The 12,610-nt window shown below is 44.3% G+C and overlaps 1 protein-coding gene and 1 long non-coding RNA gene across 27 annotated transcripts in view; both read left to right on the forward strand.

The window, feature by feature from the left end:
- Positions 1-7,691, forward strand: part of LOC127928019 (uncharacterized) — an 8,366-nt gene extending 675 nt beyond the window's left edge. For 2 of the 26 annotated variants that reach the window (XR_008129991.1, XR_008130011.1), the window contains exons 2-6: positions 315-1,334; positions 1,545-1,594; positions 2,371-2,443; positions 5,903-6,070; positions 6,545-6,739. This is a non-coding gene — a long non-coding RNA (uncharacterized LOC127928019). The other 24 variants (XR_008129986.1, XR_008130008.1, XR_008129997.1 and 21 more) reach the window with 24 other exon arrangements.
- LOC127928018 (proto-oncogene vav-like) overlaps positions 1-12,610 on the forward strand; it is an 84,245-nt gene that overhangs the window by 16,903 nt on the left and 54,732 nt on the right.

Here is a 12,610-nt window from a genome sequence, read left to right on the forward strand (position 1 = left end):
ATTCATCTTCAGATAGCTAGGAGAGACGACCACATACAGAAAATTCATCTTCAGATAGCTAGGAGAGACGACCACATACAGTACATTCATCTTCAGATAGCTAGGTGAGACGACCACATACAGTACATTCATCTTCAGATAGCTAGGTGAGACGACCACATACAGAACATTCATCTTCAGATAGCTAGGAGAGACGACCACATACAGTACATTCATCTTCAGATAGCTAGGTGAGACGACCACATACAGTACATTCATCTTCAGATAGCTAGGAGAGACGACCACATACAGTACATTCATCTTCAGATAGCTAGGTGAGACGACCACATACAGAACATTCATCTTCAGATAGCTAGGAGAGACGACCACATACAGAACATTCATCTTCAGATAGCTAGGAGAGACGACCACATACAGAACATTCATCTTCAGATAGCTAGGAGAGACGACCACATACAGTACATTCATCTTCAGATAGCTAGGTGAGACGACCACATACAGTACATTCATCTTCAGATAGCTAGGAGAGACGACCACATACAGTACATTCATCTTCAGATAGCTAGGTGAGACGACCACATACAGTACATTCATCTTCAGATAGCTAGGAGAGACGACCACATACAGTACATTCATCTTCAGATAGCTAGGTGAGACGACCACATACGGAACATTCATCTTCAGATAGCTAGGAGAGACGACCACATACAGAACATTCATCTTCAGATAGCTAGGTGGGACGACCACATACAGAACATTCATCTTCAGATAGCTAGGTGAGACGACCACATACAGTACATTCATCTTCAGATAGCTGGGTGAGACGACCACATACAGTACATTCATCTTCAGATAGCTAGGTGAGACGACCACATACAGTACATTCATCTTCAGATAGCTAGGTGAGACGACCACATACAGTACATTCATCTTCAGATAGCTAGGTGGGACGACCACATACAGTACATTCATCTTCAGATAGCTAGGTGAGACGACCACATACAGTACATTCATCTTCAGATAGCTGGGTGAGACGACCACATACAGTACATTCATCTTCAGATAGCTAGGTGAGACGACCACATACAGTACATTCATCTTCAGATAGCTAGGTGGGACGACCACATACAGAACATTCATCATCAGATAGCTAGGTGGGACGACCACATACAGAACATTCATCTTCAGATAGCTAGGTGAGACGACCATTCATCTTCAGGTAGCTAGGTGAGACGACCACATACAGTACATTCATCATCAGATAGCTAGGTGGGACGACCACATACAGAACATTCATCTTCAGATAGCTAGGTGAGACGACCATTCATCTTCAGGTAGCTAGGTGAGACGACCACATACAGTACATTCATCATCAGATAGCTAGGAGAGACGACCACATACAGTACATTCATCATCAGATAGCTAGGAGAGACGACCACATACAGTACATTCATCATCAGATAGCTAGGTGAGACGACCACATACAGAACATTCATCTTCAGATAGCTAGGTGAGACGACCACATACAGTACATTCATCTTCAGGTAGCTAGGTGAGACGACCACATACAGTACATTCATCTTCAGATAGCTAGGTGAGACGACCACATACAGAACATTCATCTTCAGATAGCTAGGTGAGACGACCACATACAGTACATTCATCTTCAGATAGCTAGGTGGGACGACCACATACAGTACATTCATCTTCAGATAGCTAGGTGAGACGACCACATACAGAACATTCATCTTCAGATAGCTAGGTGGGACGACCACATACAGTACATTCATCTTCAGATAGCTAGGTGAGACGACCACATACAGTACATTCATCTTCAGATAGCTAGGTGGGACGACCATTCATCTTCAGATAGCTAGGTGAGACGACCACATACAGTACATTCATCTTCAGGTAGCTAGGTGGGACGACCACATACAGTACATTCATCTTCAGGTAGCTAGGTGAGACGACCACATACAGAACATTCATCTTCAGATAGCTAGGTGGGACGACCACATACAGAACATTCATCTTCAGATAGCTAGGTGAGACGACCACATACAGTACATTCATCTTCAGATAGCTGGGTGAGACGACCACATACAGTACATTCATCTTCAGATAGCTAGGTGAGACGACCACATACAGTACATTCATCTTCAGATAGCTGGGTGAGACGACCACATACAGAACATTCATCTTCAGATAGCTGGGTGAGACGACCATTCATCTTCAGGTAGCTAGGTGAGACGACCACATACAGTACATTCATCATCAGATAGCTAGGTGAGACGACCACATACAGTACATTCATCATCAGATAGCTAGGTGAGACGACCACATACAGAACATTCATCTTCAGATAGCTAGGTGAGACGACCATTCATCTTCAGGTAGCTAGGTGAGACGACCACATACAGTACATTCATCATCAGATAGCTAGGTGAGACGACCACATACAGAACATTCATCATCAGATAGCTAGGTGAGACGACCACATACAGTACATTCATCATCAGATAGCTAGGTGAGACGACCACATACAGTACATTCATCTTCAGATAGCTAGGTGGGACGACCACATACAGTACATTCATCTTCAGATAGCTAGGTGAGACGACCACATACAGTACATTCATCATCAGATAGCTAGGTGAGACGACCACATACAGTACATTCATCATCAGATAGCTAGGTGAGACGACCACATACAGAACATTCATCATCAGATAGCTAGGTGGGACGACCACATACAGAACATTCATCTTCAGATAGCTAGGTGAGACGACCACATACAGAACATTCATCTTCAGATAGCTAGGTGAGACGACCACATACAGTACATTCATCATCAGATAGCTAGGAGAGACGACCACATACAGTACATTCATCATCAGATAGCTAGGTGAGACGACCACATACAGTACATTCATCTTCAGATAGCTAGGTGAGACGACCATTCATCATCAGATAGCTAGGTGAGACGACCACATACAGTACATTCATCTTCAGATAGCTAGGTGAGACGACCACATACAGTACATTCATCATCAGATAGCTAGGTGGGACGACCACATACAGAACATTCATCATCAGATAGCTAGGTGAGACGACCACATACAGTACATTCATCTTCAGATAGCTAGGAGAGACGACCACATACAGTACATTCATCATCAGATAGCTAGGTGAGACGACCACATACAGTACATTCATCTTCAGATAGCTAGGAGAGACGACCACATACAGTACATTCATCTTCAGATAGCTAGGTGAGACGACCACATACAGTACATTCATCTTCAGATAGCTAGGAGAGACGACCACATACAGTACATTCATCTTCAGATAGCTAGGTGAGACGACCACATACAGAACATTCATCTTCAGATAGCTAGGAGAGACGACCACATACAGAACATTCATCTTCAGATAGCTAGGTGGGACGACCACATACAGAACATTCATCTTCAGATAGCTAGGTGAGACGACCACATACAGTACATTCATCTTCAGATAGCTGGGTGAGACGACCACATACAGTACATTCATCTTCAGATAGCTAGGTGAGACGACCACATACAGTACATTCATCTTCAGATAGCTAGGTGAGACGACCACATACAGTACATTCATCTTCAGATAGCTAGGTGAGACGACCACATACAGTACATTCATCTTCAGATAGCTAGGTGAGACGACCACATACAGTACATTCATCTTCAGATAGCTGGGTGAGACGACCACATACAGTACATTCATCTTCAGATAGCTAGGTGAGACGACCACATACAGAACATTCATCTTCAGATAGCTAGGTGGGACGACCACATACAGAACATTCATCTTCAGATAGCTAGGAGAGACGACCACATACAGTACATTCATCATCAGATAGCTAGGTGAGACGACCACATACAGTACATTCATCATCAGATAGCTAGGTGAGACGACCACATACAGAACATTCATCTTCAGATAGCAGGTTCATTCATCTTCAGGTAGCTAGGTGAGACGACCACATACAGTACATTCATCTTCAGATAGCTAGGTGGGACGACCACATACAGAACATTCATCTTCAGATAGCTAGGTGGGACGACCATTCATCTTCAGGTAGCTAGGTGGGACGACCACATACAGTACATTCATCATCAGATAGCTAGGTGGGACGACCACATACAGAACATTCATCTTCAGATAGCTAGGTGAGACGACCACATACAGAACATTCATCATCAGATAGCTAGGTGAGACGACCACATACAGAACATTCATCATCAGATAGCTAGGTGAGACGACCACATACAGTACATTCATCATCAGATAGCTAGGAGAGACGACCACATACAGTACATTCATCATCAGATAGCTAGGAGAGACGACCACATACAGTACATTCATCATCAGATAGCTAGGTGGACGACCACATACAGAACATTCACAGATACAGAACATTCATCTTCAGATAGCTAGGTGAGACGACCATTCATCTTCAGATAGCTAGGTGAGACGACCACATACAGTACATTCATCATCAGAGACCATTCATCTTCAGATAGCTAGGTGAGACGACCACATACAGTACATTCATCATCAGATAGCTAGGTGGGACGACCACATACAGAACATTCATTCAGATCGACCATTCATCTTCAGATAGCTAGGTGAGACGACCACATACAGTACATTCATCATCAGATAGCTAGGTGAGACGACCATTCATCTTCAGATAGCTAGGTGAGACGACCACATACAGTACATTCATCTTCAGATAGCTAGGTGGGACGACCACATACAGTACATTCATCATCAGATAGCTAGGTGGGACGACCATTCATCTTCAGATAGCTAGGTGGACGACCACATACAGTACATTCATCTTCAGATAGCTAGGTGGGACGACCACATACAGTACATTCATCATCAGATAGCTAGGTGGGACGACCACATACAGTACATTCATCTTCAGATAGCTAGGTGGGACGACCACATACAGTACATTCATCTTCAGATAGCTAGGTGGGACGACCACATACAGTACATTCATCATCAGATAGCTAGGTGAGACCACATACCATTCATCTTCAGATAGCTAGGTGAGACGACCACATACAGTACATTCATCTTCAGATAGCTAGGTAGGACCACATACAGTACATTCATCATCAGATAGCTAGGTGGGACGACCACATACAGAACATTCATCATCAGATAGCTAGGTGAGACGACCACATACAGTACATTCATCATCAGATAGCTAGGAGAGACGACCACATACAGTACATTCATCTTCAGATAGCTAGGTGAGACGACCATTCATCTTCAGATAGCAGGTTCATCATCATCAGATAGCTAGGTGGGACGACCACATACAGAACATTCATCTTCAGATAGCTAGGTGAGAGACCATTCATCTTCAGATAGCTAGGTGAGACGACCACATACAGTACATTCATCATCAGATAGCTAGGTGAGACGACCACATACAGAACATTCATCTTCAGATAGCTAGGTGAGACGACCACATACAGTACATTCATCATCAGATAGCTAGGTGAGACGACCATTCATCTTCAGATAGCTAGGTGAGACGACCACATACAGAACATTCATCTTCAGATAGCTAGGTGAGACGACCACATACAGTACATTCATCTTCAGATAGCTAGGTGAGACGACCACATACAGAACATTCATCTTCAGATAGCTAGGTGAGACGACCATTCATCTTCAGATAGCTAGGTGAGACGACCACATACAGTACATTCATCTTCAGATAGCTAGGTGAGACGACCATTCATCTTCAGATAGCTAGGTGAGACGACCACATACAGTACATTCATCTTCAGATAGCTAGGTGGGACGACCACATACAGTACATTCATCTTCAGATAGCTAGGTGGGACGACCACATACAGAACATTCATCTTCAGATAGCTAGGTGAGACGACCACATACAGTACATTCATCTTCAGATAGCTAGGTGAGACGACCACATACAGAACATTCATCTTCAGATAGCTAGGTGAGACGACCACATACAGTACATTCATCATCAGATAGCTAGGTGAGACGACCACATACAGTACATTCATCTTCAGGTAGCTAGGTGGGACGACCACATACAGTACATTCATCTTCAGATAGCTAGGTGGGACGACCACATACAGAACATTCATCTTCAGATAGCTAGAACATTCATCTTCAGGTAGCTAGGTGAGACGACCACATACAGTACATTCATCATCAGATAGCTAGGTGAGACGACCACATACAGTACATTCATCATCAGATAGCTAGGTGGGACGACCACATACAGAACATTCATCTTCAGATAGCTAGGTGGGACGACCATTCATCTTCAGATAGCTAGGTGAGACGACCACATACAGTACATTCATCATCAGATAGCTAGGTGGGACGACCACATACAGTACATTCATCATCAGATAGCTAGGAGAGACGACCACATACAGTACATTCATCATCAGATAGCTAGGTGAGACGACCACATACAGAACATTCATCATCAGATAGCTAGGTGAGACGACCACATACAGTACATTCATCATCAGATAGCTAGGTGAGACGACCACATACAGTACATTCATCATCAGATAGCTAGGTGAGACGACCACATACAGAACATTCATCATCAGATAGCTGGGTGAGACGACCACATACAGTACATTCATCATCAGATAGCTGGGTGAGACGACCACATACAGAACATTCATCATCAGATAGCTAGGTGAGACGACCACATACAGTACATTCATCATCAGATAGCTAGGTGAGACGACCACATACAGAACATTCATCATCAGATAGCTAGGTGAGACGACCACATACAGAACATTCATCATCAGATAGCTGGGTGAGACGACCACATACAGAACATTCATCTTCAGATAGCTAGGTGAGACGACCACATACAGTACATTCATCATCAGATAGCTAGGTGAGACGACCACATACAGAACATTCATCATCAGATAGCTAAGTGAGACGACCATTCATCATCAGATAGCTAGGTGAGACGACCATTCATCATCAGATAGCTAGGTGAGACGACCATTCATCATCAGATAGCTAGGTGAGACGACCATTCATCATCAGATAGCTAGGTGAGACGACCACATACAGTACATTCATCATCAGATAGCTAGGTGAGACGACCACATACAGAACATTCATCATCAGATAGCTAAGTGAGACGACCATTCATCATCAGATAGCTAAGTGAGACGACCATTCATCATCAGATAGCTAGGTGAGACGACCATTCATCATCAGATAGCTAGGTGAGACGACCATTCATCATCAGATAGCTAAGTGAGACGACCATTCATCTTCAGATAGCTAAGTGAGATGACCATTCATCTTCAGATAGCTAGGTGAGACGACCACATACAGTACATTCATCTTCAGATAGCTAGGAGAGACGACCACATACAGTACATTCATCTTCAGATAGCTAGGAGAGACGACCACATACAGAACATTCATCTTCAGATAGCTAGGAGAGACGACCACGTACAGAACATTCATCTTCAGATAGCTAGGTGGGACGACCACATACAGAACATTCATCTTCAGATAGCTAGGTGAGACGACCACATACAGAACATTCATCTTCAGATAGCTAGGAGAGACGACCACATACAGAACATTCATCTTCAGATAGCTAGGAGAGACGACCACATACAGAACATTCATCATCAGATAGCTGGGTGGGACGACCACATACAGAACATTCATCTTCAGATAGCTAGGAGAGACGACCACATACAGAACATTCATCTTCAGATAGCTAGGTGGGACGACCACATACAGAACATTCATCTTCAGATAGCTAGGTGAGACGACCACATACAGAACATTCATCTTCAGATAGCTAGGAGAGACGACCACATACAGAACATTCATCATCAGATAGCTGGGTGGGACGACCACATACAGAACATTCATCTTCAGATAGCTAGGTGAGACGACCACATACAGAACATTCATCTTCAGATAGCTAGGAGAGACGACCACATACAGAACATTCATCTTCAGATAGCTAGGTGGGACGACCACATACAGAACATTCATCATCAGATAGCTAGGTGGGACGACCACATACAGAACATTCATCATCAGATAGCTAGGTGGACGACCACATACAGAACATTCATCTTCAGATAGCTAGGTGAGACGACCACATACAGTACATTCATCTTCAGATAGCTAGGTGAGACAACCATTCATCTTCAGATAGCTAGGAGAGACGACCACATACAGTACATTCATCTTCAGATAGCTGGGTGGGACGACCACATACAGTACATTCATCTTCAGATAGCTAGGTGAGACGACCATTCATCTTCAGATAGCTAGGTGAGACAACCATTCATCTTCAGATAGCTAGGTGAGACGACCATTCATCTTCAGATAGCTAGGTGAGACGACCACATACAGTACATTCATATTCAGACCCCTTGACTTTTTCCGTTACGTTACAGACTTATTCTAAAATGGCTTAAAGAGTTTTTCTTCCTCATCAATATACACACAATACTCCATAATGACAAAGTAAAAACAGGTTTTTAGAAACTTTTGAAAACGTATAAAAAATGTCAAATGTAAATATTATATTTACATAAGTATTCAGACCCTTTATTCAGTACTTTGTTGAAGCACCTTTGGCAGCGATTACAGCCTCTAGTCTTCTTGGGGTATGAAGCTACAAGCTTGGTACACCTGTATTTGGGGAGTTTCTCCCATTCTTCTCTGCAGATCCTCTCAAGCTCTGTCGGGTTGGATGGGGAGCGTTGCTGCACAGCTACTTTCAGGTCTCTCCAGAGATGTTCGGTCGGGTTCAAGTCCGGGCTCTGGCTGGGCCACTCAAGGACATTCAGAGAATTGTTCGGAAGCCACTCCTGCGTTGTCTTGGCTGTGTGCTTAGGGTCGTTGTCCTGTTGGAATGTGAACCTTCGCCCCAGTCTGAGGTCCTGAGCACCCTGGAGTAGGTTTTTTGGCAAACTCCAAGCAGACTGTCATGTGCCTTTTACTGAAGAGTGGCTTCCGTCTGGCCACTCTACCATAAAGGCCTGATTGGTGGAGTGCTGCAGAGATGGGTTGTCCTTCTGGAAGGTTCTCCCATCTCCACAGAGGACCTCTACAGCTCTGTCAGAGTGACCATCGGGTTCTTGGTCACCTCCCTGAGCAAAGCCCTTCTCCCCTGATTGCTCAGTTAGGCCGGGCGACCAGCTTCTTCCATTTAACAATGATGGAGGCCACTGTTCAATGTGGTCCTCCTGTGGCTCAGTTGGTAGAGCATGGCGCTTGTAACGCCAGGGTAGTGGGTTCGATCCCCGGGACCACCCATACGTAGAATGTATGCACACATGACTGTAAGTCGCTTTGGATAAAAGCGTCAGCTAAATGGCATATATTATTATTATTATTATTAATGCTCCAGAATGGTACCCTTCCCCAGATCGGTGCCTCAACACAATCCTGTCTCGGACCTCCACTGACAATTTCTTCGACCTCATGTCTTGGTTTTTGCTCTGACATGCACTGTCAACTGTGGGACATCATATAGACAGGTGTGTGCCTTTCCAAATCATGTCCAATCAATTGAATTTACCACAGGTGGACTGCAATCAAGTTGTAGAAACATCTTAAAGGGTGATCAATGGGAACAGGATGCACCTGAGCTCAATTTCGAGTGTCATAGCAAAGGGTCTGAATACTAATGTAAATTAGCTTGTGAAAGTATTCACCACCCTTGGCATTTTTCCTATTTTATTGCCTTACAACCTGGAATTAAAATATATATTTTTTGAGGGGTATCATTTGATTTACACAACATGGCCCCCCCTCCTCTTTGAAGATGCAAAATATTTTGTAAACATGATGAACTGGAGCTCAATTGCGAGTCTCATAGCAAAGGGTCTGAATACTTATGTAAATTAGGTGCATTATGCAAATTAGGTACATTATGTAAATTAGGTGCATTATGTAAATTAGGTACGTTATGTAAATTGGGTGCATTAAGTAAATTAGGTATTTTATGTTTTGACATGTTTAATACATTTCGTAAACATTTTGTAAAAATCATTTTTTTAGAATTTGTCATTATGGGTTTATTGTGTGTAGATTGATGAGGATTAAAATTTTAAAAAGTTATCTAATCCATTTTAGAATAAGGCTGTAACATAACAACATGTGGGAAAAGGGGGAGGGGTCTGAATACCTTCTGAATGCCCTGTTTCACAGTCTAGTAGGAAAAGACAACAGGTTTTATTCAGGAGGGGCGGAACGGCCAAGAGGGCTCGGGGTTGTTGAGTCTGAAGGGAGGAGCAGTTCCCCTTGCTGTCGTCTGTGCGTGTGTGTGTGTGCGTGTGCGTGTGTGTGTGTGTGTGTGTGTCGTCTTTGACATGGGGGTTACAGCAGTTTTCTTTCGTTTTATTCTGCTCCCCCCTCACAGTCTGCAGCTTCCTGTCAACGTGTCATCACGGTTACCATAAGCCGACCCAGTTACAGGAACAAGGCTTGTTTCTCTTTGAGACCCCAGAACACAGTCATAACACAGCACATAACACAGCCCAGAACACAGCCATAACACAGCCATAACACAGCACATAACACAGCCATAACACAGCCAGAACACAGCCATAACACAGCCATAACACAGCCCAGAACACAGCCCAGAACACAGCCCAGAACACAGCCCAGAACACAGCCATAACACAGCCAGAACACGGTCAGAACACAGCCCAGAACACAGTCAGAACACAGTCAGAACACAGCCCAGAACACAGCCCAGAACACAGCCCAGAACACAGTCAGAACACAGCCCAGAACACAGCCCAGAACACAGTCAGAACACAGCCCAGAACACAGTCAGAACACAGCCCAGAACACAGCCCAGAACACAGTCAGAACACAGCCCAGAACACAGTCAGAACACAGCCCAGAACACAGTCAGAACACAGTCATAACACAGTCAGAACACAGCCCAGAACACAGTCAGAACACAGCCCAGAACACAGCCCAGAACACAGCCAGAACACAGCCCAGAACACAGTCATAACCTTTAAACAGCACAGTCAAGGGGTGTCCACATACTTATGGCCATACAGTACCAGTCTTTAAACAGCACAGTCAAGGGGCGTCCACATACTTATGGCCATACAGTACCAGTCTTTAAACAGCACAGTCAAGGGGCGTCCACATACTTGTGGCCATATAGTGTCCATACAGTACCAGTCTTCTGTCTCTCAGCAGTTGGTTGAGCTGCACTCTTCCTTCTCCTCTACTTCGGGTTTCACTTCTCTCTCTCTCTCTCGCTCTCACTTCTCTCTCTCTCCCTCTCTCGCTCTCTCTCTCTCTCGCTCTCTCTCTCTCCCTCTCTCTCTCTCTCTCTCTCTCTCTTCACTCTCACTTATTTCTCTCTCTCTCCCTCTCTCTCTCTCTCACTCTCACTTCTTTCTCTCTCTCTCGCACTCACTTCTTACTCTCTTCTTCAAGACGCTGTAGTTTCGGTCTCTCTCTCTCTCCATCCAGTTGCTGAGTCATAGCAAAACTGTAAGACAGAGAGGGACCAACTGAAGCATTCCAGTATATTGTCCTTCTCGTTTCCTTTCATAAATAGGTTCCGTTTTCTGTCTGCTCAACAGCTCACCACCAGCAAAACGACAGCAATTAAATATCTAACATATTTATCTAAAAATTATCTTTATATCTTTCTATGTCATCCCATGTCCCTGTATGTCATCCCATGTCTCTCTATGTCATCCCATGTCTCCCTATGTCATCCCATATCTCTCTATGTCATCCCACGTGTCTCTATGTCATCCCATGTCTCTCTATGTCATCCCATGTCTCCCTATGTCATCCCACATCTCTCTATGTCATCCCATGTCTCTCTATGTCATCCCATGTCTCTCTATGTCATCCCATGTCTCTCTATGTCATCCCATGTCTCTCTATGTCATCCCATGTCTCTCTGTCATCCCATGTCTCTCTATGTCATCCCATGTCTCCCTATGTCATCCCATGTCCCTGTATGTCTTCCCATGTCTCTCTATGTCATCCCATGTCTCCCTATGTCATCCCATGCCTCTCTCTGTCATCCCATGTCTCTCTATGTCATCCCATGTCTCTCTATGTCATCCCATGTCTCTCTATGTCATCCCATGTCTCTCTATGTCATCCCATGTCTCCCTTTGTCATCCCATGTCTCTCTATGTCATCCCATGTCTCTGTCATGTCTCTCTATGTCATCCCATGTCTCTCTATGTCATCCCATGTCTCTCTATGTCATCCCATGTCTCTCTATGTCATCCCATGTCCCTGTATGTCATCCCATGTCTCTCTATGTCATCCCATGTCCCTGTATGTCTTCCCATGTCTCTCTATGTCATCCCATGTCTCCCTATGTCATCCCATGTCTCTCTATGTCATCCCATGTCTCTCTATGTCATCCCATGTCTCCCTATGTCATCCCATGTCTCTCTATGTCATCCCATGTCTCTCTATGTCATCCCATGTCTCTCTATGTCATCCCATGTCTCTCTATGTCATCCCATGTCCCTGTATGTCATCACATGTC

Source organism: Oncorhynchus keta, unplaced genomic scaffold, assembly GCF_023373465.1.
Source record: "Oncorhynchus keta strain PuntledgeMale-10-30-2019 unplaced genomic scaffold, Oket_V2 Un_scaffold_2010_pilon_pilon, whole genome shotgun sequence".
In the NCBI taxonomy this organism is placed as follows: domain Eukaryota; kingdom Metazoa; phylum Chordata; class Actinopteri; order Salmoniformes; family Salmonidae; genus Oncorhynchus; species Oncorhynchus keta.